This window comes from Thermobia domestica, chromosome 13 (assembly GCF_964235325.1).
Source record: "Thermobia domestica chromosome 13, izTheDome1.hap1.1, whole genome shotgun sequence".
In the NCBI taxonomy this organism is placed as follows: domain Eukaryota; kingdom Metazoa; phylum Arthropoda; class Insecta; order Zygentoma; family Lepismatidae; genus Thermobia; species Thermobia domestica.
Genome location: NC_137466.1, coordinates 93,027,061 through 93,048,296, shown reverse-complemented (window position 1 = coordinate 93,048,296; position 21,236 = coordinate 93,027,061). Strand labels below are relative to the sequence as shown.

Below are 21,236 nucleotides of genomic sequence, written 5' to 3'. Positions count from 1 at the left end.
AAGTCTGAGACATGAACGGTCCAAGTTTTGAGCCGAAGCAAAGCCCAACCCGGATAGTAATGTTAACAGGCTCAGCTCGGTTCCGCTGAGTGAACAGCTCGATCTGGCTCGGATAAGATGAGGCACCAGTTCAGTTCAGGTGAGCCATCAGCTCGAGCCGGCTCGGTTGGAGTGAGCCATCAGGTCGGTTTGTTTCGATTCGAGCCGGCTCGGTTGGTGAGCTGTTGGCTCGGCTCGATAGTGAATGAGCTGTGAGCCTAGCCGCTCGAGCCGTTGGGAACCCTAAACCACGGAAGAGCAGTTTAGAACATGTTTGGCTGGTGCCCTCTAACTTTTAACAATTTTTGGTTCGAGCCTGGATATTTGCTCCTCCGAAACTTAAACTCAGAACCTCGTGAACAATGTTCTTGCCTCCTAGACTTCACGACTACCAAGACCAGCAGTCAACTAGTTTTTAGTATTCAGATACAAATCGCCTATCTTTCATATTTGTACACAGTGGTGTTATAATAATAATAATAATAATAATAATAATAATAATAATAATAATAATAATAATAATAATAATAATAATTTGTAGCAGTAGTAAGTATGACTGATAATAATTATATTATCTATGTAATGTACTTAAAGAAAGTACTTGAAACTATACACAGCATTTGGCTCGTTTTGGCTCGACTCGAGTTAAATTTGAGTCGAGTTTCGAATCGAGTTGGAGGATATTTTTCGAGCCGAGTTCTCGAGTCGAGCTCCAAAATGTCTGTTTCGAGTCGAGTCGAGTTTCAATGAAAACTCGGTCGAACTCGCTCGTGCCCATCCCTATTCTCAATATTAAAACCGAAAATGGTAGTATATTTCTACAATTTCTGGTTTTAATACAGATATTAGTAGGGATGCGCACGAGACGAGTCGAGACAGGATTTTCCTGACAAAATTCGAGTCGAGACATCTCTTTTACAGCACATTTTCGAGACGAGACAGCCACAAATCTTGTCTCGTGCGCATCTCTAGATATTAGAGAGGGGATGGAATGTATTCTTTAGATGCTAATTGATTGTAGAAAATCGCTCCTATTACCTATTGCCTATAATTTAAAATCTTAAGATCTCGGTATTGTATACAGCACGAGTCAAAGCATACGTTGTCTTCTAATAACCTCATAAAAAATTTAGCTCAATTGCTGAAGTGGCTGGTACTTCTGGGTTTCAGCATGTTCCCTCGTTTGCTTATGAAATACGCTATTTGTGAAAAACAACACTACTATTTTTTTTTTTTTTTTTGCTTTCTTATTATCACACTATATAATATGGTAGGCATACATTCCAGTAAAGATTAACTTAAACTACTTTGTGACGAACTAGGGACTTCCGGGGCTTTCAGGCTTCTTAATGGCCTGGCATCACTGTTACCTCAAATGTTTGTCAATACTATGTAAATTTACAAGTTTTTGGCATAATAATAATAATGAAAAATTAAAGTTTTAGATTAGCACAAAATTTGTTTAATTTGTGCTAATTAGACTTTGATGTAACACATCTTGTTCATGGCGTATGTTAGTATACCCAGAAGTTTATGTTAGGCATGGAGAATTCCATGCAGAGTGAGTCTAAATTGTTAGGAAATTGTGCTGAGAAGTGATGAACTACTGAGTCTTAAGATGTGTTTAAATTGTTTCTCTCCTAACATCAACAGATATTATTCAATTAAACACGTGTACCTTCATTCATGGTCCGAAGACCTAACCAATTCAGTAGGAACATGATAGATTATTATGAGTATGTGGGATCAGTAAAGACAGAATTTTGAAGGTAACATAAGATATTTCATTAATCTCAAACGTTCTGTTAAATGAAACACTATCAAATTTCCAGTAACAATATTTTAATATTCAAGCTGTAAATCTTTGATAAACATCTGATATTAATTTTCATGAAATAACTATAAAATTGAATAAGAAGAGCAATTTTCATTTTGGTAATTTCTTGTTTATAAACAGACTGAAATCACTAACGGCACGAAAGATCCGGGTTTCATTTCCGGTGGAAGCTCTTATGGTTCGGATTCCACGTTAAGCTGTAGAAGTTTCTAAACTGAAAGAGACGCTAAAAATCCAATCCAACCAACCAATCGAATCAAATACATTTTTAAAAAATGTAAATGAGAAAATGGTTTGTAACCACATCGGTGAGGTAAATTTTGAAATATGTATTATTAGAATATTTTCAGCCAAGATAATTTTGAACTTAAAAAATCCGTTCAGAAAGTAAGCAGTTGCATATGTAAAGTAAAAACTAAGGCATAATTAGCCAATTACATATAGAAAAGAAAAAATATGTTTATATACATATAAATAATGATTTTAATTCACAGTTTGAATTTAACTTAAAAATTCAAATAAAGTTTTAACAACAAATTTGATAAGAATAGTGTACAATGTATACATACAGAGTCATCTGATATATGTGTGTATTATTCTATTTGAGAGCACATTAATAAATTAAAAATACAATCACACTTAATATTACAAAAGAAAGCCATAAGAGCTACATATGGTCGTTCTATGTATGTACTATCCAAGTAAGATTTTGTTTAAGGAATCAAATATACTGCCATTTGATTTACTAATAAACATTCATTATTGTATGTATATGCATAATGTACTTGCACGTAATATACATAGTCATTTACTTCTAATAAACATGAAAGATGTCCATAATTATATAACGAGGGAACAGAATGAAATTTATATAGAGGTCTCCGAAACCACAAGCTCTAGAAACGTACCATTTTCGATGGTCGTTTCTAAATTTTATGTGAATTTGCCAATTCTAATTGAAATTTTTGAATGACCTTGTCGCTTGCTTTAATTTGAATGGAAAAACCTGTATTGGATGCTGGCAACTTCAAAGATGTTGCAACGAGGAGTACTTGGATCTGTCACTTCTCTAAGTTTGCCACAAATTCTCGCCAAGCTCTATATATATTAAAATGCTACATTTATATGTTTGTTCATAGCAAGTCACTCTCTTTGTGAGTCCTCCCGTTCTTCACTTTTGTCTGCGACGGAATATGTACAGGTATAGTAAGCAGGTGGGAAAGAGCTTCATGCTCATATTAAAGTGATGCGTTGTGTAAACAGCGCAAGTTCAGTTAGTTTAATTTTATACTAGTGCTGGGCACAAAAAACGGTTTTTCGGTTTTCAGAAAAACCGAAACCGGTTTTTGAAATTTTCCAAAACAACGGTTTTGGTTTTCACCGAAACCGGTTTCGGTCTTCTTCAAAACCGGTTTCGGTTTTCTTCAAAAATTTGTTCTATTTCTGACCAGAATGGTGTTTCGTTGTTCTCCGGAAACTGAATCCATTTCCACAGAAATAGTTTTGTGTGTTTTCGAAAAGTTTTCACCGAAACCAGTTTCGGTGAAAACCGAACCGGTTTTGGAGAAAACCGAAACCGGTTTCGGTGGAAAAACCGAACCGGTTTCGGAGAAAAACCGAACCGGTTTTGGAGAAAACCGAAATGTCGGTTTTTCGGGTTTCGGTTTTTATAGAAACAGGTTTTCGGTTTTTATAAAAAACCGGTTTTCGGTTTTTATAAAAAACCGGTTTTCGGTTTTTATAAAAACCGGTTTTACCCATCCCTATTTTATACTTACAAGAATTTGATTGTAAAAGGATTAACCATTAGGTTTGTAGGCCAACTAGGACATCCCAATTTAACTAGGGTTCATTGCTGTTCGGTTTTCAAAATATAAACAGGAAGAACCATGAAAATTTAGTTAACACACAGAAAGGTCTGTTTTCTTGTTCTCTTCACTACTTCCTCATATACAAAAGAAGAAATGTTTCTCAGAGAACGCACAATGGTATAAAAGGATGTGTATTCTACTACAAAGACAAAGGTGTTACTGTATACTGCAAAACCAAGCAGCTTGCATTGTGATTGCATTGAATCATTATGCAATAGCACCAAACCAATGGAGGAGAGAAAAAAAAAAGAATTTTCGTGTTTATGAAGTAATACATCGTTCTAGCCGTTGTTTGGTGTTCGAATTCTTTGTCACGAAGAAATGTCTTTCTCTTTTAAATTCATATTAGCATGCGTTTAAACAGAAATTTACACCGTGATCTTGTACTAGTGTTAACTCCTTTTTATTATATGCTCTTCCTTAAAAAAAAAAAAAAAAAACTTTTCTTTTTGACCAAAAGATTTTAATGACAGTATGAAACAGTAACCTGTAACACTATATATTTTTCGGAAAAAAGTAGTATTGGTATGTTATGGATTTTTTAATAAAACTCTTTCAAGGTAGAAATTGGTTAAAATATTTTGTTGGTGTATATGTAGAATTGTCTCTTCGTTCAATTCAATTCTTTTCTGAATCGTCAATAAATTGTTTGTTTCTGGTAACGTATTTTGCTTAGTATAAAAGCTCAATATCATATAAATAATTACCGTGCTTAGTGTCTAATATGCAAATATATGCTCTAAAACAGTAGTCGTCAAACTTATGAAGGTTCGGAGCAACCGTACTGTTTTTTAAATGCTACTGTGAGCTACCAACCAAAAGAAGTACCAACTTTAAAAAAATCTCACAATTGTTTATGGAGAAATCAGTGGAGGAATCAAGGTTAGCCAACCGGAACGTTAATGCGATCTACCAAAAATGTCCCCGAGAACTACTTGTAGCTTGCAATCGACAGTTTGGCGGTCACCGACCTAGAATAATGACAAAATATCTGTAATAAATGATTTGAATTGTCTTATAAACAGGTATTATGGCACCCAAGTAACGCTTAGAATTTCCAGTTACGATACATAAAATCGTTGAGCGAATAGTTCAAAGCTAATGAAGTAGCTTTCTTTTACACTGTGAATTTCAATATGTTAAATTCTGAAATGATTAGTGAGTGACTAATTAATCAGATATATATATATATATATATATATATATATATATATATACAGGGCCGAATCCAGGATTTTCTGACGGGGGTGCACTATCAACTACCAGTACATTTGAACTTTTCTTTTAAAAAACGCGTTTTGGCATCTGTAGTGCGAATGAGGAATTGTCCGGGATATGCTAAGTGTCTCTTCTCGGTAAATCCTTTTCCTTCAATCTTCAGAAAGTTGGCTTAAACCATTGCTTTTGCAAAACTCCGTTTTCTTTTAAGCCGGAAACGGAAACATTACGTGAAATTTTCGGATTGCTATTTTCACTGTTAGCTTCTCACTTTAGATAGTGTATATTCACCACGAAGGGGAGGTGCACGTGCTCCGGTGCACCCATTAAGTCCGCCTCTATATACGATATTTAATAATTACAATACTCACAATATATGACATTTCAATTAAGAACCGGTATCTAGTTGAAATACTCTTTTAGAAATTGGAAGAAGCTGCTTTCGTGTTTTGTTTGCAAGTCACATAATTCAATTTACAAAATATTCAGTAGCAAGGAATAGATCGAAATATTTCAAGAATAGAACATTGAATAATAAATAATCTTTATCCTTATTGTTTAAGGAAGAACATGCGACCCGAAGAAAATTTTCTAGGGGGGACATCTCCCTGGTCGTTTGATATTTTTTTATTTGTATTAAGAAAATTTTAAGAAATTTAGAAATATACATTATATATTTTAGTGAGCTAGGGGAGGCCGGCACCATCTTCGGGCGCCCATGTTGTGTGTGTGTGTGTCTGTCAATATATTTTCACATAGAAAGGAGTCACCTACTGCCATCAAAGTTTGTACACAGATACAGCTTCATATCTAATCGCATATGAAACAGTTTTTTCTTCGATTTTCCATTCGAGAGGGGTTGAGAGCCACATATTCTAGAGATTCAAAAAGTACTGAATATCTTAGAAGCTCTTCAAGTTAGACAACTCACATTGTTCTACTGTATTGCAGGTTGCATACTGTTCAACCTGTGCTAACGAGACTTCTGCTAGTAAATAATAAATTGGCATAAAAGTAATGTTTTAAAGTAGCCATCAAAAGAACATACATAGCCAATTTCTCCATGCAAGATCGGATTTATCCTTTTCGTATCACTACTTAAAAAAGAAAAAAGAATTTCCGCTACATTACTATTAAAAATCCCAATGACCACACTGACTCCTCTAGTCACAATTCAAATGTACTGTCGCCATTTTGTACAGTCTTTAGCTTTTACTTAGGAACTCTGAAGAAGTAAGCCAGTTTGTGTTTTAGTTCTCCTACCCATCTATAGTGGGTTCTTCCTCGTCTTCCTCTGCTCTCAATGTTGCCTTTCATGATGGGTTTATGTATGTATCGTGTATTACCTTCATCTTGTTATGCTATATGCCCAAAGAATTATTCTGGTTATTCGAGAAACGAAACGCTCAGAAATCTTCAGTTCATTAGTGGTAGATGCATTAGTTATTCTTGGACGGTATACGTAACATTCCACAGCAACACCACATTCCATATGCATCACTTCATTTTTTTAATCAGATTTCTTCATGGTCCAAGTTTCACATTCGTAGTATATTACAATAGTAGTTGTAATATAGTGGGGTTATCTGTTTACGTATTAATTTAATATTAAAATTGAGATGTGGGAGTACGGTGGCTCAGTGGTAGAAACAACTGTCATCTCTATGCTTGAGTCAATTGTTCGATTTCAGCCCAAGTGAATTTGTGGTGGGTAGCATCGTGTCCTTGGATTTTCGATTTCCTCCCACATTCTGATTGCACTAATTGTCTCAAAATTATCCGCTTTCATTAATCATTCGTCTCTTATGGCCAAAAGTCATAACTGTTGATCTTAAATTAAAGATTTAAAAAAAAAAGAATCCAGATAGAGTTGATAAAAACATTTAACGCTGAAAATATTCAACAGTGAAAGATATTTCACAGTTGTGGAAGTCAAACAGGGTCGCTTTCTAAAGTCATATCATACCAACATTTGCCTAGTAGGACTGAAAAAATGCAGGAAAATCCATCATAATGGCCGGGTGTAGGATTTGAAATCGGAACATCCAGGTTACAAAATCAGAACACTAAAAACAAACAAAAAAAACTGTCAAAATTTCTCTAACAAAGAGCATATTCATCCAGACTCGTTTTCAGGCAGGAAAAAACTGTATTTATAGGTCGCTAAAAGCTTTTTGTAACCTTTTATTTTTTGGAAAATCGTATTTGTTTCAGTAAAGATTATGCAGTGTAGTACATTCCCAACAACAACCTTATAGTTATCTTTCTTCTTTCTCACATTGCTTCGTTCCTTTCTTTCGTGAGATCTCCATAAATCTTTAGAACAATTGGTTGCGTCTTTTGTGTTCCCAAAGAGTCAACTGCATGCATGCACATCACCACTATCTTAATTCTCCTCCCTTTTTCTCTTCCTTTTTTTTTCGTATTCTCATTGTCCACTTCTTACAATTCTATGACCTGATTTTTAAAAAATATATATGTTTCTTTCCTAAAGATTTACTAATGTGCACTTTCTCAAACATTCAGTGTACAGTACATACTACAAATATACTTCACAAGTACCTTGAAGTGCAAATCTGTGGCATACTTCTGGAGCAAATAACTGCATCGCTGGTACCATTAAAACACACTTTGGAACCTACATCCATTGTTATTCCTCTACATGTTTTAGATGACTTTTTAAAATTTATTGATGCTATTTTGGTAAGGAATGAACAAACATGATTGTCGCATTCTGTTTGATAGAACGAAAATGAAAGCAGAACCATTAGTTTAACTAATTCTCTCTATAGTATCTGGTGTCCCAAATAATGAAACAAATTAAGTGGATGTTTATTTATTTAATGAATTTACATATACACATACAGCCTTTGTGGCCACTTAACAGTTGAATTGTTAACAGTCAACAAAAATAAAATAATAACCATGGAGGGAAAAAGTATGAGAGAGTCAGTCACCAAAGGCCCTCTCTCTACATTCACCTGGTGGAATTCTTGGAAGAAAAAAAAAGTGTTGCAGAAACTCCAGTTAGGATAGCTAAGCACGGGTTTATAACGTAAGATGTCCCTGTTCCGAAGTCAGAATATTATACAATAGTTTGCATACTTTTAATTTTCCAGGGGGGGGGCACGGTGGCTCAGTGGTAGAGCGCTTATCTCTGGTGTGTGGGATCCCTCGTTCGATCCCCGGCCAAGTAAGTTTGTGAGGAACAATATCGTGTCCATGGGTTTTCTCGGGGTTCTCCTCCCGCTTTCTCGTTCCATGAATTGTTCCATCATCTTTCATTTGCCTTAATCATCGCCTTCCTTAGCCTTAATCGTAGGAAGTTAAAGTGAAAGATTTCATTTCATTTCCTTCCAATTTTTTCAGAATTTGAACAACGCCAGTGAGAGACAACGCGGAGCCCTCAAATATCATTAACTGAGGAACGAAACTTTCATTTAAATAATATCTGTGAAAAAGAAACCATTTCTTATTGTTTTGTTTGTTTATTGAAGTTTAGCGTCTCTTTTTAGCACTGGCACTATGTGAGACTTGGACATTTAGTTTAAGATCTGAGCCGAACCACTGTAATGCGTTCAATGATCTCCCCCAGCAATTGAACTCGAAACATGTACACTCATGTCCAAAATGATTGTCGCATGTCTATAAATATGTTGTTGTAGGAATATAATTTGATAACGAATTCGCCCGGTATTTCTTATAATGTTAGTATGTGTATAATCGGCAGAGACATGTATGTAGCAAATTTCATGTCAAAAGAGCAGTAAGTAAGAACAATATAACGAAAATAAAACTTTCCTGTTCATTTAGCAACACTTTGCTTCTCTAATTTTCGTATTTATAATTCTTTTCCTATGAAATTTACCACAAATATACATTTCCCAATTATACACATAGTATCAGTATTAAAAGTATCCTGCAAAATCATTATCAAATTATATTCTTACAAGAAAACAGTTATAGATATGCGACAATCATTTTGGACATGAGTGTACATCAATGGTGCCCGCACTAGCCACCTAATCCGATAAAAAAGAAGGATTAGTGATAAACTCACCGTACATAAAAATATTTTACCTAACTTACTGTTATTTGTATCTTTCTGTAGCACCCGAAAATGGTGAATTGGCCGTATTTCATGAAATATATTTACTTCTTCTTCCTCTAAAAGTTTACTTACAGCCGCTTTTATATGTTTTCTACAAAGTCAAAATATAGCTAAATTCTCTTCTGGCAGATGCAAAAATAAATATTCATTCCATTTAATTGCTTCTTCAAAATAAACCATTCAAACATCCTTCGTTTCACACTGTAGTACACTCATATTTTGTGATTTATCTGAAGTTTATATTTTCCACTTTAATATCTCTAATCCGTACTTGTTTAGTAGTAATCACCTTTCTTTCTCATCATTGATTAGCTGAGATATTTACGTTTTAGCTATAGATTTTACTTGAGGCGTACCTAAATTAGCACACTCATCCCTGAGCCTTACAGGCCTTAAAGTCCTGATTTAGAACATAATCTAAAGATGTTGAATTTACTGTATTATAGAATATATTTACAGTGTACAAGTATTTTACTCCACCAGATTGGACAGTGCGCTTGAATAAAAAAATATAGACCGTATTATCTCTCTTTCATCTGTAATGTAACTACTTACTTGCTGTCGAACTTACGAAAAATCGACAATATCTTAGCGTTATTACTCCTTTTTATCTGTTAAAACGAGGGATGAGCGTATATGTTTTCCCACTCAGTATCATATTTCGCCGTTATCTAATTTTAGCAGCAGAGTTAGAGGCTAAATATGCCTAAAAGAAACACTGTGTACTATGTCTTTTGAGTTATAAGCTCGGTGCACAAAAGGGCACTAAACTTTGATTAATCACTCAATCAATATAGGTTATAGCAGGTAGAAAGCTAGAATGGATCGAGTGCAGTTATGAATCTGTATAACATAAGCATGTTTGTGGTTAGCAAGAAAGTCGTCATGCTTTAGATAAGTAAATTATAGATAAGTAGCCCATTTACTAATTAACTTAGTAAGTCAAGATCACACAAGATTTCTTCATATATTGAGCAGAATGAATGTCTCTTTCCATCATTGGTTCAAAGAACATAAGTTCAACTGTTTTCATGAATGTAATTACACTTATATAAAGGTACACGTAAATTATATAGTACAGTTCCTGTATATTCACAAAAAGTTCCGGGTGACAAAATCATTCTAAGAATATGGATCATACATAAAATTCTCTCTTAAAACGAAAAAAAAAAAAAAAAAAGGAAGTCAATGGAACACTTTGTATCTCTAAAGCGCCATATACATGTCTACACCTGCATCCAGAACCCTGAACAAGGAGAAGAATCAATAAAGCACGGAAGCAAAAATCACGCTTATCTCATAAAGCTGTCATCAAAATACTTTATACACTGTATCCCCTCCCTTCCATTATAACCATCTGGAAAGAGAAACACTCTTTCCAGTTTGACACACTTACAGTACGGGTGGCGATATTCTCTTGTTATCTGCCTTCATTTTTTCTCTTTCTTCATCATATTTATCTCTTCTTCCGTCAGAGGTCGTGACAATGCCCAAGGAAGAGAATACAGTACAACTGGGAGCCTTCCTTTTAAAAAAATAAACGGCAGCATAAAATAAAAAGCTGATAGATGGCATTAGTATCTATAACAAAACACAAGCTGCTAAGAGAGAATGCTTCAGGAAAGAAGTTTAGGTATGTATGACAAAGACCCATATTAAAGAGAATAAGAGAAAGGGATGCAGGGGATAAAAAAAATAAAATAAAATAAAAGCAGGCTGCCTTACATAGCAACGTACGAAGTTGTCCACTAAATAACGAGTATGATTGTTCTGCAATTTGTTTTAAAAGGATTTATTAACAATAGGAAGAAATGTCTCGAAAAAAGAATAGGTTTGTATACAATGAAAACAACACTTTGTTCCATGCCAATTTATCAGTGTAGTATGCTTGTATGCTTGTAACTTTTCAAAGATTATAAGCCTAATTTATTGCCTACCTTCTCTGTTTTGACATTCAGTAATTCCTCTGCTAAACTTAGTATTATTATTACCAAAGCATGGCGGGGAACTAGTTATGCTATTTGTTGTCAGTCTACGAAGGATTTTGTATTTGTTTACTTGAAGTTTAATGCTCCTTCTCAAAGCACTGTGACTTTACTAGAAGTGGAACTACAGTTTTTCGTGGAATACGATTCCCCATCTACGTAGAAGTAAACAGAAACTCTTGCGTCGAAAAAGGACACAACCATAGAATCATGGGAAAGTTCAACTTTGAAGGAGTTTACCAAAGCTTCTTTATATATATTTAGTATGTCTGTCCGTCCGGGAGAAAAAAACTATGTCAGTCCATGTATCTGTAAGTCCGGAGATAAAACTATGGCTGTCCGTGAATCTGTTCGTCCTGGAGACAAAACTATGTCTTCCGTGTATCTATCATCCGTCAGGAGACTAAAGCATATCTGTTCATGTATGAGATAAAACGAACATGTCCGTCCGAGAGATAAAACCATGTCTGTCCAAGTATTGTCCGTCCAGGAGACTAAACCATGCCTGTCCATGTATCTGTCCGTCAAGGAGATAAACCATGTCTGTCTGTGTATCTGTCCATCCAGAAGACAAGCCCGTATCTGTGTATCTGTCTGTCCAGGAGACAAAATCATGTCTGTCCGTGTATCTATCCGTCCAGGAGACAAAAATCTCACGAGTTACTTGATTAATCACCACTACTTTCGTCCAGGATATACAAGGTCAAATATTAGGAACCGAGTTGCTTGATGGAGGTGATTCAACTCACTGATCCAAAAATATATATCTGCTATATATTCTCATATAGCAAGATTTCTCAACCTTTGGTATGCACGACTTATGATGGTAATGCTTTGGGTATGCCAGTGGAAAAAGTTTGAACTCCTCCCATATGAGGTTATTAGGAATGAATTGCTCCTTGATAGTATACAATCCAACTGTACTTAGACGTCGTTTGGGTTACATACCATTCAGCTGTTTTCAGTATTCTAACCAAATTCATTCATGTGGGACACACATGACACTGTTACTTGCTATTTTTAATATGCATAGTAGATAGACGATTAGCAGTGGAAGTGTGTGGCACAATAACAGCAGATAATCCGCGTGGCCGAAAAAGGACACAAATCAACATGAGAATGCTTTGAACATCTTTTATTTACAGTAGGGACCTTCACATACAACATGACTTAATAAACAGTAGTTTTCTATATTTACAAGTTCGTTAGGTTACTTCTTTTTCCACGAAAACCATCGTTTTTGTTTCTTAAATGCTAAAACACTTTTCTTTTTGTGATTGTAGTTGTTTCTAAACAACATTTTGTCACAAAATGATACATCGTCGTAGAAAAAAAGAAGAAAACGCGGATAATCCGCAAAACGGAAATCCGCTCGCAGATCATAGAGAGTTTGCTGTATAACTTTTGATATTCAAGCAAGCTTCGTTGGAGACACGATGGTTCAGAGGTAGCTGGTGTGATATACTCAAGCAGTTCGTGGCGTTAGGAGAAACTCTTTGTGAATTCGAGTCCCACTGAAGTGTATAGTGTTTTTTTAACTGTTCTAGATGCTCCTGTGTTCGTGTTCCTATCAATTCTGATAGAAATTCAAAGTATAAGAAGGAACTGAAGCATGTTCGGTAGTTCAGTTATGTTTTAAATCAAAACAAAACAAAAGTGTCTGTGACCCCCTCCCCACTTCTGGCGCGAAAAGTCCCTGGTTCGATCCAGGGACGCCGTTTGGAGAGGGCAAGAGCAATTGCCCCTCCTGAGTTTGAGAAATCCATACATTTTAATTAACTGTATATTCATATAGTTACAAAAAAAAAAAAAAGTTAAAATCTTACGTTGGAGTAGCATCTCGTAAACGTGGCAAAATATGAAATGACGCTACTATTTCGATCCCAGACGATGTGTGTCCACTGATTTTCTGCTAGTGTCTTCAGTTTTCTCTTACATTCTCACTTAACCTATACTTTGATGATCATTTTACTTTCATTGATCATCTGTTTCATTTAGCCTATAGAGCAAAATCAAGGGACGTTAAATTAACAATCTTTATTATAGTCTTCAAATCCGATAAAGAATAAATAATCAATTCTAATTTTCTTAAAAACAATCCAGTTTTCTGGTGGAGCTTGAAACTTTAAATTCAGGACGAAGAACCAGGAATGAAGAAAAGTGGCTATTATTTCATTCGATTTATATGATTAAGCATTGGTAATATTGAGAAGGATAATCGAAAAACAAATGGAATGATTCGCTAAGGGTCCCCGGTCTTGTCACCCAGTTTTTTTAAAGAAAATATGTTGTTTTAAATGCAGATATTAAAAAATAACACTGAGTTTTCTTTTCAGCGTAATTATTTAGCATCTGGAAAGTATTTCTTAGTGAAATGGTTAGCGTCTCGACAGTTTACCCATTATTAAAGAATATGTCTTAAAATGGATGATGATATCAAAGGCTTCGACAGCTAGGAACAAGAAGGAAAATGATCTCGGAAACATTAACAGTTTACTCAGTACAATTTTGTTGAACTTTCCATAAAATTACGCAAATAATTTTCAGTTTTATTCTTTGATATCTGAGTTATTATTTTTCAAGTATAAAGTGTGAGACGGGATCATAACATCTTTTAAGAGTCTTGTCTTGCATAATTGTGGGACGTTAAACTAAAACATTTCATTTCATTTTTGTAACCCTCCCCCCTCTGTTATTATTGTAACTTTTTAACTTTCAAAAACAGATCATTAATACGGTTTTGTCTTTCTACTGTTTCCTAAAACAGGTGGCGGCTGTGTTATTTGGTTATCGTGCAGCAAGACGTCACTACGACGTCATAAGTATATCAGCATTAGGCCTTTAAGGAAAAGGCGCCGAAGAAAATGTTGCTACATCAGTTTCATATTGACTAGGACAGGAAAGGTAAGTCAGGAGATTGTTTTTTTTTATTATTATTATTTACTTATTTCTAGAAACATACCTGAATAATATTAATGGATTTAAGATTCAGATTTCAACATGAAACTGATACTACTGAGTTTTTAAATATTTTTGCTAGACTTAGGTTGAATTTGCTACCTAACTTTAAAAAAGAAAAAAATGGACGGAAATCTTTTAAGGTATTATGTCTGTTATTTCTTACTCCAACCATTATTTGATTATTCAAAAAACAATATCATTATGATTGTTATTCTACCATTATTGGCAGGTCACTTGCAGCAGCTAGGAAGTTCCCATACATCATATTTCTTAACTCTTAAGCAGGCGCGTTGGGGTATAACGTACCCCACTGTTAGTCTTTGTAATATAGCAGCATTGATTCTTTAGGATTTCAACTGCTATTTGAGGTATTTGTATTAATTATTATAGTTTATATATGATATATTATGACTGCATTAGTAGTTTAAAAATGATTTTGCATGTGATTGCTAACCTCCATGAAAATAAACATATGGGGTATGATATACCTCACGCGCCTCCTAACGTTACGGGAATTGACGCGCCTACTTAAGGGTTAAACAAATATGTAGTTAAGTATGTAGGAACTGCCTGTGTTTGTAACTAGTGCCCTTTTATATAACTTTTTGAGTATTAAATCAAATCAAACATTATGCATCCCCGTACAGTGTCACTTGGAAAATTATGTAAGATTATAAGAATAAATCAGTGAATATATTTTGAATAAAATAAAGTTAAGTGATTCCATCATTTTTTTATATCGGTGCTTTTGCATTTATTTTAGCACAACAATTTTGACCTACTTGTTTCATTAAAGAAGAAAGTCAAGTACATACAATAGACACACATACAAAATGTATCATTTCACATATAATTTGTTTAAGAAATGATATTATGTACTGATATGACATGAAAACCGGTATTTTTATTACTCAAGGACGTTTCTCTTCTTTTTAAAAAAAAAATCTTTCAAAATTATACTTGAATGTACTCTTTATTTATTTAACAAGTTAGAAAACTGAATGGAGAGCAAAAGCAAAAAAAAAAAAAAAAAAAAAAAAAAAAAAAATTCCTCGTATTGATGAGTACTCGTTGAATATGCTAGGACAGTGTGTCACGGAAATTTCGTTGCTTTTTCTTCTTCCCTCCTCGCAAATTAAATTTCTCTTCTTTAAAAGCATGAAAATGCCAAGAAGAAAAGTACTGTATATTCGTAAAACTTAAGAAACATTACAGAACTTACGGTATATAACACTGGAACGGAAAATGCGATTAAGCTGAAAGCTATATATGATATTACATACTAAACAAGATTTTTAAAAAAATCTCCACAATATTTCTTGATAAAGAGATTAATTTAATTCTAATAGAGAAATTTCAGTGTATTTCCCTTTATTATTATTATCCTGTAATTTTAGAAGCAAGATATTGTGACGTGAAACGCCCTATACTATAAGAGTTATTGATCTCACATGATTATCTTTGCTTCCGTCAACTTACCCTTATCATGGCCTGATCGTGGTGGGAAGTCCACGTCACTCTTTATAACCTCGGTAGTTGTTGCATAAGAACACAAAATGTCGAAGTCAAACTTTCCCTTATTCCCGATAGGTACACGATATTGATAAATAGATAGGTCTACTAGTGTCAACCGTATATATGAATAAAAATCGAGATAATTATCATTTGTTCCCTGGTGCAATTACACTGGAAGTTATATTTGCTTGGGTAAACTTTTATGTAATCCCAGGAAAAAGAGCTAACATGATGTATAAATACTGAAATCCATAAAGATGGTATTATTTGAAAGATTTCAACAGTACTACTCCGTATTACAGAAGCAACATAAATTATAACTTGTTTCTTTCGCCAGATGTACGGTATTTTCCTCCACTCTCGTAACACCAAGCTTTTAGAAAGAAATGAAGGTATTTATCGACAATACGGATGTTATCTTAGTAAGGGAGATTGAAATCATTCATACACATTTTTTTTTCTCTGTGGTCTCAATTTTGACGAAGGAGGACAAAAGAAAACACTATTAGTGATTCCCTGAAGTTTTGACAAATGAAAATTATACACTTTGTGAAACCAACGAAAGCACTTGCTCATAGGTACACTTGTATTTAAGCCTGATATTTCGATGACGTCACAGTCCACTTGCTTGCTGCATCATGTTGACTGAGAATTAAAAATCTAAATACCGTGATAATGAAACGAAACGAAGAACAGTGTATTATTTTATGTATGAAATAAACTGATTATTCATTTAACAGCATGTTAAACTCGGCGACTAATGATTATGAGGCTTCTCAATCTAATTCCGAAAGCCTACATCTCAAGATTGGAGTAGAAGAATCGTACTCTTAGGCATTTAATAACGGTGTATAATGATCTAAACACATTTTTATTTAAAGTTTTCATGGTATCATTTACCGCTAAAAGTGTAAATCTCTTGGAAAGTTAGACTCTGATTTATTAGCATATGAATTAACACTAAGAACATCTAAATTCCTATTTATTGGGACAGTCCTTTCTTTTCGACTCTTTGTCCCAACCTTTTCCTAACTGCAGTCGAGACGCAGGAAACGTTCCGAACTTTTGATTCATTTGCGTACATTTGTCCATGTTATTTTACATTATAATATGCATAACAATCAAGTAAAAACTAAATGTCACCACCGCTTTTTGAGACAGGATACGAAAATTCAAGGACTCTAGGAGGTAGTAAAAGTGGAACTCATCACTTATGGAGGAGACGAAGTCCTCCGGCCTACTACGAGACTGAGTGAACCTCACAGCCAAGGATAGAACGAGGAAAACCTCCCACCCTCAGAGATCGAACTCGTACCGGCCACGTAATGCCTAACCGATTACGATATCTGACCGACAATATTAAATGATGATAATAAATGTGTTTACCTTTAAAGAAAAAAATATTTAGTCATTCATTTTCTAATTATAAATATATCATAATTCCGTCAAAAAGAAAAGATCAGTTAATGTATTTTGGGAAATTGAATATCAACAATGATCACAAACTGTCCGTACATGTTGACAAGACGAAAAGCAGAGGTCATAATTTGACAGCAATTCTATAACATAGTATTTCTTATTTTTATAGTTATTTTTTTGTTCTCAACGTATAGGATAAAATGCGTGAACAAAATGCTTAGCTTAGTAAAACATTTCAATAGTATTGTATAATTGAAAAAAAGTCTAAACCTTCGACACATATCAATTAATAGATCTCATTGTACTGAACAAAATGACAAACATGAGGGTAAATCTTCATTAATAGTGTCTGAGAAAATAAAAAAAAAATTTTTTTTGTGGCGTTAAGAAAAAGGTCATTCATTGCAGCAATAGCAATCTCAATAACATTTTACCTATTAAGGTGAAACTAATACTGAAGGATACTTGCATCAAATCTCTCATTACCAAAGGAGCAAGAGAACAGTGCACACTATTGGTAATAGTATATATAATAACCTAAAACTAGCATTAACTCTTAAATATTAATTTTAAATATGTTTCAACTAATGTTTACAGAGTTGTACTTACATCTTGTAATTTAACTTCCTTAGTTAATTTTTGCTCTAATTTAGAAATAGAATTGTAATAGGTAAAAGACAACAACTCTATTAAGCAGGATAAAAAATTCGTGATATAGCCGTGAAGATGTTAATGGATTGACTTCATTAACGAATACGGTCAAGATAACAGCCATAGCTATCTATTAAAAGAAAAAAAAACAGAATTTTAAAATTCGCTTTCTTTCAAGAGTTATAGTGTGGAATAACGTTTGTACGTATATTCTAACATTAAAATTTTAAAAAGTCCATAAACTATCTGAATTAAAAAATGCATGGACTGTTCACACAAGCAATGTCGTATTGAAGGTAATGGCATTCTGGGGTCTGATTCTACGAACCAGCCATGCAATGTTAGTGTACGCATTATAAAAAATTAAAAAATAAAAATATGACAAAGGCAGGAACTGCGGATACCTTTAAATTACTTTTGCTATTTGTCTAGTATTTCTGCTTTATAAGATAGCTTATGATTTTTAACGCACACTTGTAGAATTAGTAACTTTTTTTAGAAACGTGTTTCTGACTTAAATAGCTTCCTCACAAAACCCTTGCCATGTTGGTGGTTTTGAGTCGTGAGGCGCTTTCTAAATTCACACTATCATGCGCATAATATACAAAGAGATAGAGACTAAACGAAATTTTGAAATGGTAACCATCTATTAATAGTTGTCATATTGATAAAGAAATATTTAAATTGGGCAATACATTTTTACTTACGAGTGTATAAAATTTCAATAGGACACTTTTAGTTAGTTTTTTTCAAAGAGGGATGAAAGACCTTTTTTTTCTATAAACACAAATCTACCATAAATGTCCATACAAATTTCACATTTTGGAAAGTTTTCTCTTGTTATAAAATTCATCTTATTTATTATGTTATAAACTAAACCAAGCATTTAGTAAGAAGGAAAGAAAACAACAATAACCAAAAAAAACTGGGATTGAGAATGGGACAGTAATATAACATGTCAAAAATATTTGTATGTGCGCGTAATGTAGTTGAGGCACCACGTGAGAAGCAAGTTTGACTACCAGCTCCTAGACAAAAGTATGTAGCCCACTGTAAGAACAGCGTCACATTTTTAGGTAGAGATACCTTTGCATGTAGTCACGTTGGGAAATGTGGGACATAGCAGCAAGGTGGATTATAAGCACTTAGATTTTGTATTACGGTAGGTCATTATTTTTATGAGTCAAGACATTTTCTTAATAGCAAATATAGTGTACTGGAAATTTTATACATAATAGAACAGGAGAGTACAATGTCAACGATAACAATCCATTTCAAGTAGGAATAAATAACTCCCTTTTTGGCAAATGTCTTCTATTAAAAAAGAAAATAGAGAGGAGTACAGTGTATGTTATTGTAATGCCACTCTAATACCTTAATTTGAACATGCCAGTAGTGTACAGACATAATTTAACAACATCGCACCATCTCTATAAGCCAACAAGAAGAAAAACTGGTCGAGTAGCTTTTTTATCTTCTTTTCCCTCCTTAATTTTTTTCCACTTTGGTGTTTCATTCATGGTGGGGCCCATTTGCACGTACTTTAAATTGTCTGTAATGTACTGACTTAAAATCACGGATATTTATGTGAACAGCATACGAATAGAATCACTGAGCATTTCTTGCTGTGCGTATTTGGTATAAAGGTATGGAACTGATACAAAATGCAATTCTTTTATGAGTCAAACTTTAAAAAACCTCGCATTAGCTTTCATAGGACGTTTCCAATGCAGACGTGTTCCTTTCATATTATTATTATTATTATTATTATTATTATTATTATTATTATTATTATTATTATTATTATTATTATTATTATTATTATTATTATTATTATTATTATTATTATTATTATTATATGTTTAATTAATTTACAATTATACTAAAAGAGCTACTTTCTCTCTCCCTCGTTAATACAGATTAACGTAATAATTTAAAAATATATACGTGTTTTTGTGAAAGTTATAGTTTTTGAAGGCTTATTATACATGTTTAGACACATTCTGGACCTTCGTGTGCGCGAGTTGAAGGTGGTACGAGAGACATCAATCTTTATTTACATTTGTCAGACTCCGGATGACAGCGTGGAGGAGGCAAAGTTTATGTTGATTGGCTCTCATTTTAGTGGAATGATCAGTAGTGAAGAAATGCATAGAAAAAGTAGTGGTAATTTATTTTTGAAGACCCAACATTAGTATGTCAATGATTAAATACATATTTCAATAATAAACCTGCCAAGATATGGGAAATATGTAAACCAATACTTATGAATTCATTTTGGTAGCTGTAGTTTATTATATCTGACGCCTGGAAACGGGCTTACTTTATTTGTTAACCAACAAAAGGATTTAGAGATACAATAAAGTGTTGTTTATTCCATGTAACTCACAGTCAGTGTGACACTGGACTCAGAATGACATACACACACACATACACAAAAACTGTCACTATAGAATAGGACAGAGTCATATCACTTATAATTAAATTAGTTCTTCAAGTCTTAATTAGATATAAATGAAATAAAGCGAAATCTTTGAGTTTTACGTCCAACGACTATGCCGGCTAGATTAAAGGAGACGGTGATGATGAGAAATGAACAAAGTGGGAGGAAACGGGAGAACCCCGAGGAAAACCATGAACACGGTGTTTGTTCACCACAAAGTTGACTTGGCGTTCGCTGTGATCGAACCAGGGACCCCATGCACCAGAGTGAATGCTCTACCAATGAGCCATCGCGGCCCCCCTCATTTGATATAGTTTATGAACTGTATGGACCCCAATTTATGGTACAATAATTTACTATTACTCATATTCTATAATCCTATTGCTATTACTAGATTTCTATAATCGTATTACTAATAGTTTCCTACAATTGAATTTGTAATACTCAAGATATAAAATACAATCTATTATTATTACTAATTTTCTATAATCTTATAATTATTACTTATTTTCTATAATTCTATTATTAGTAGTAGTTTTCTATAATTATATTACTATTCGTGTTCTACAATTCTGTTGCTAATAATCATTTTGTCTGTAATTCTATTGCTACTACTTATTTTCAACAATCCCATTACTATTAATTATTTAGAAAAATCCTATTACTAGTATTCACTTTTCGTAATCCTATTACCCGTACCATTACTCATTTTCCTGATTTTTTTTCCTCTTTGAAATTCCGTGTGCTCAAAAAGTAAGTTATACACACAAAAAAAAAATCATATCGTATGTCCTTGATCATTTACTTGTTTGCTTTCGTTTCCCCCGTTAATTATTGAACCAAATCTGACAACAAACTATTTTATAAATCATTTTTGTTTCAAGAACAGCAAAATTAACAAAGGTAAAAAAGAAAGAAAGATGATGAAGAAGAAATATAATAAACAGAATTGGAACATATAAACAAAATGAATCATAAAGGAAAAAGCTCTTCGTTTTCTTTTGTCACTGATAATAGGTTCAGTTGACAAACTTTCTGGGCTTTGCAAATGTGGAACACAACACCAGAAAGGAGGCTACTGGAGTCATATTTCCTTATCAGTCAATCGACCTTGACAACTACGAAGCTAAGATTGTAATTAGGTTCTTTAAAATAAAAAAGAAAAGCAAAAGGTACATTATAGTAG

General features: G+C 33.7%; 1 protein-coding gene across 2 annotated transcripts in view; it reads left to right on the top strand.

The window, feature by feature from the left end:
* Nucleotides 1–21,236, top strand: part of Sb (serine proteinase stubble) — a 370,416-nt gene that overhangs the window by 42,457 nt on the left and 306,723 nt on the right. For both annotated transcript variants that reach the window (XM_081736096.1, XM_081736095.1), the window contains exon 2: nt 13,829–13,965. The gene's annotated coding sequence lies outside the window, so the exon portion shown is untranslated. The remainder of the gene's footprint in view (nt 1–13,828; nt 13,966–21,236) is intronic.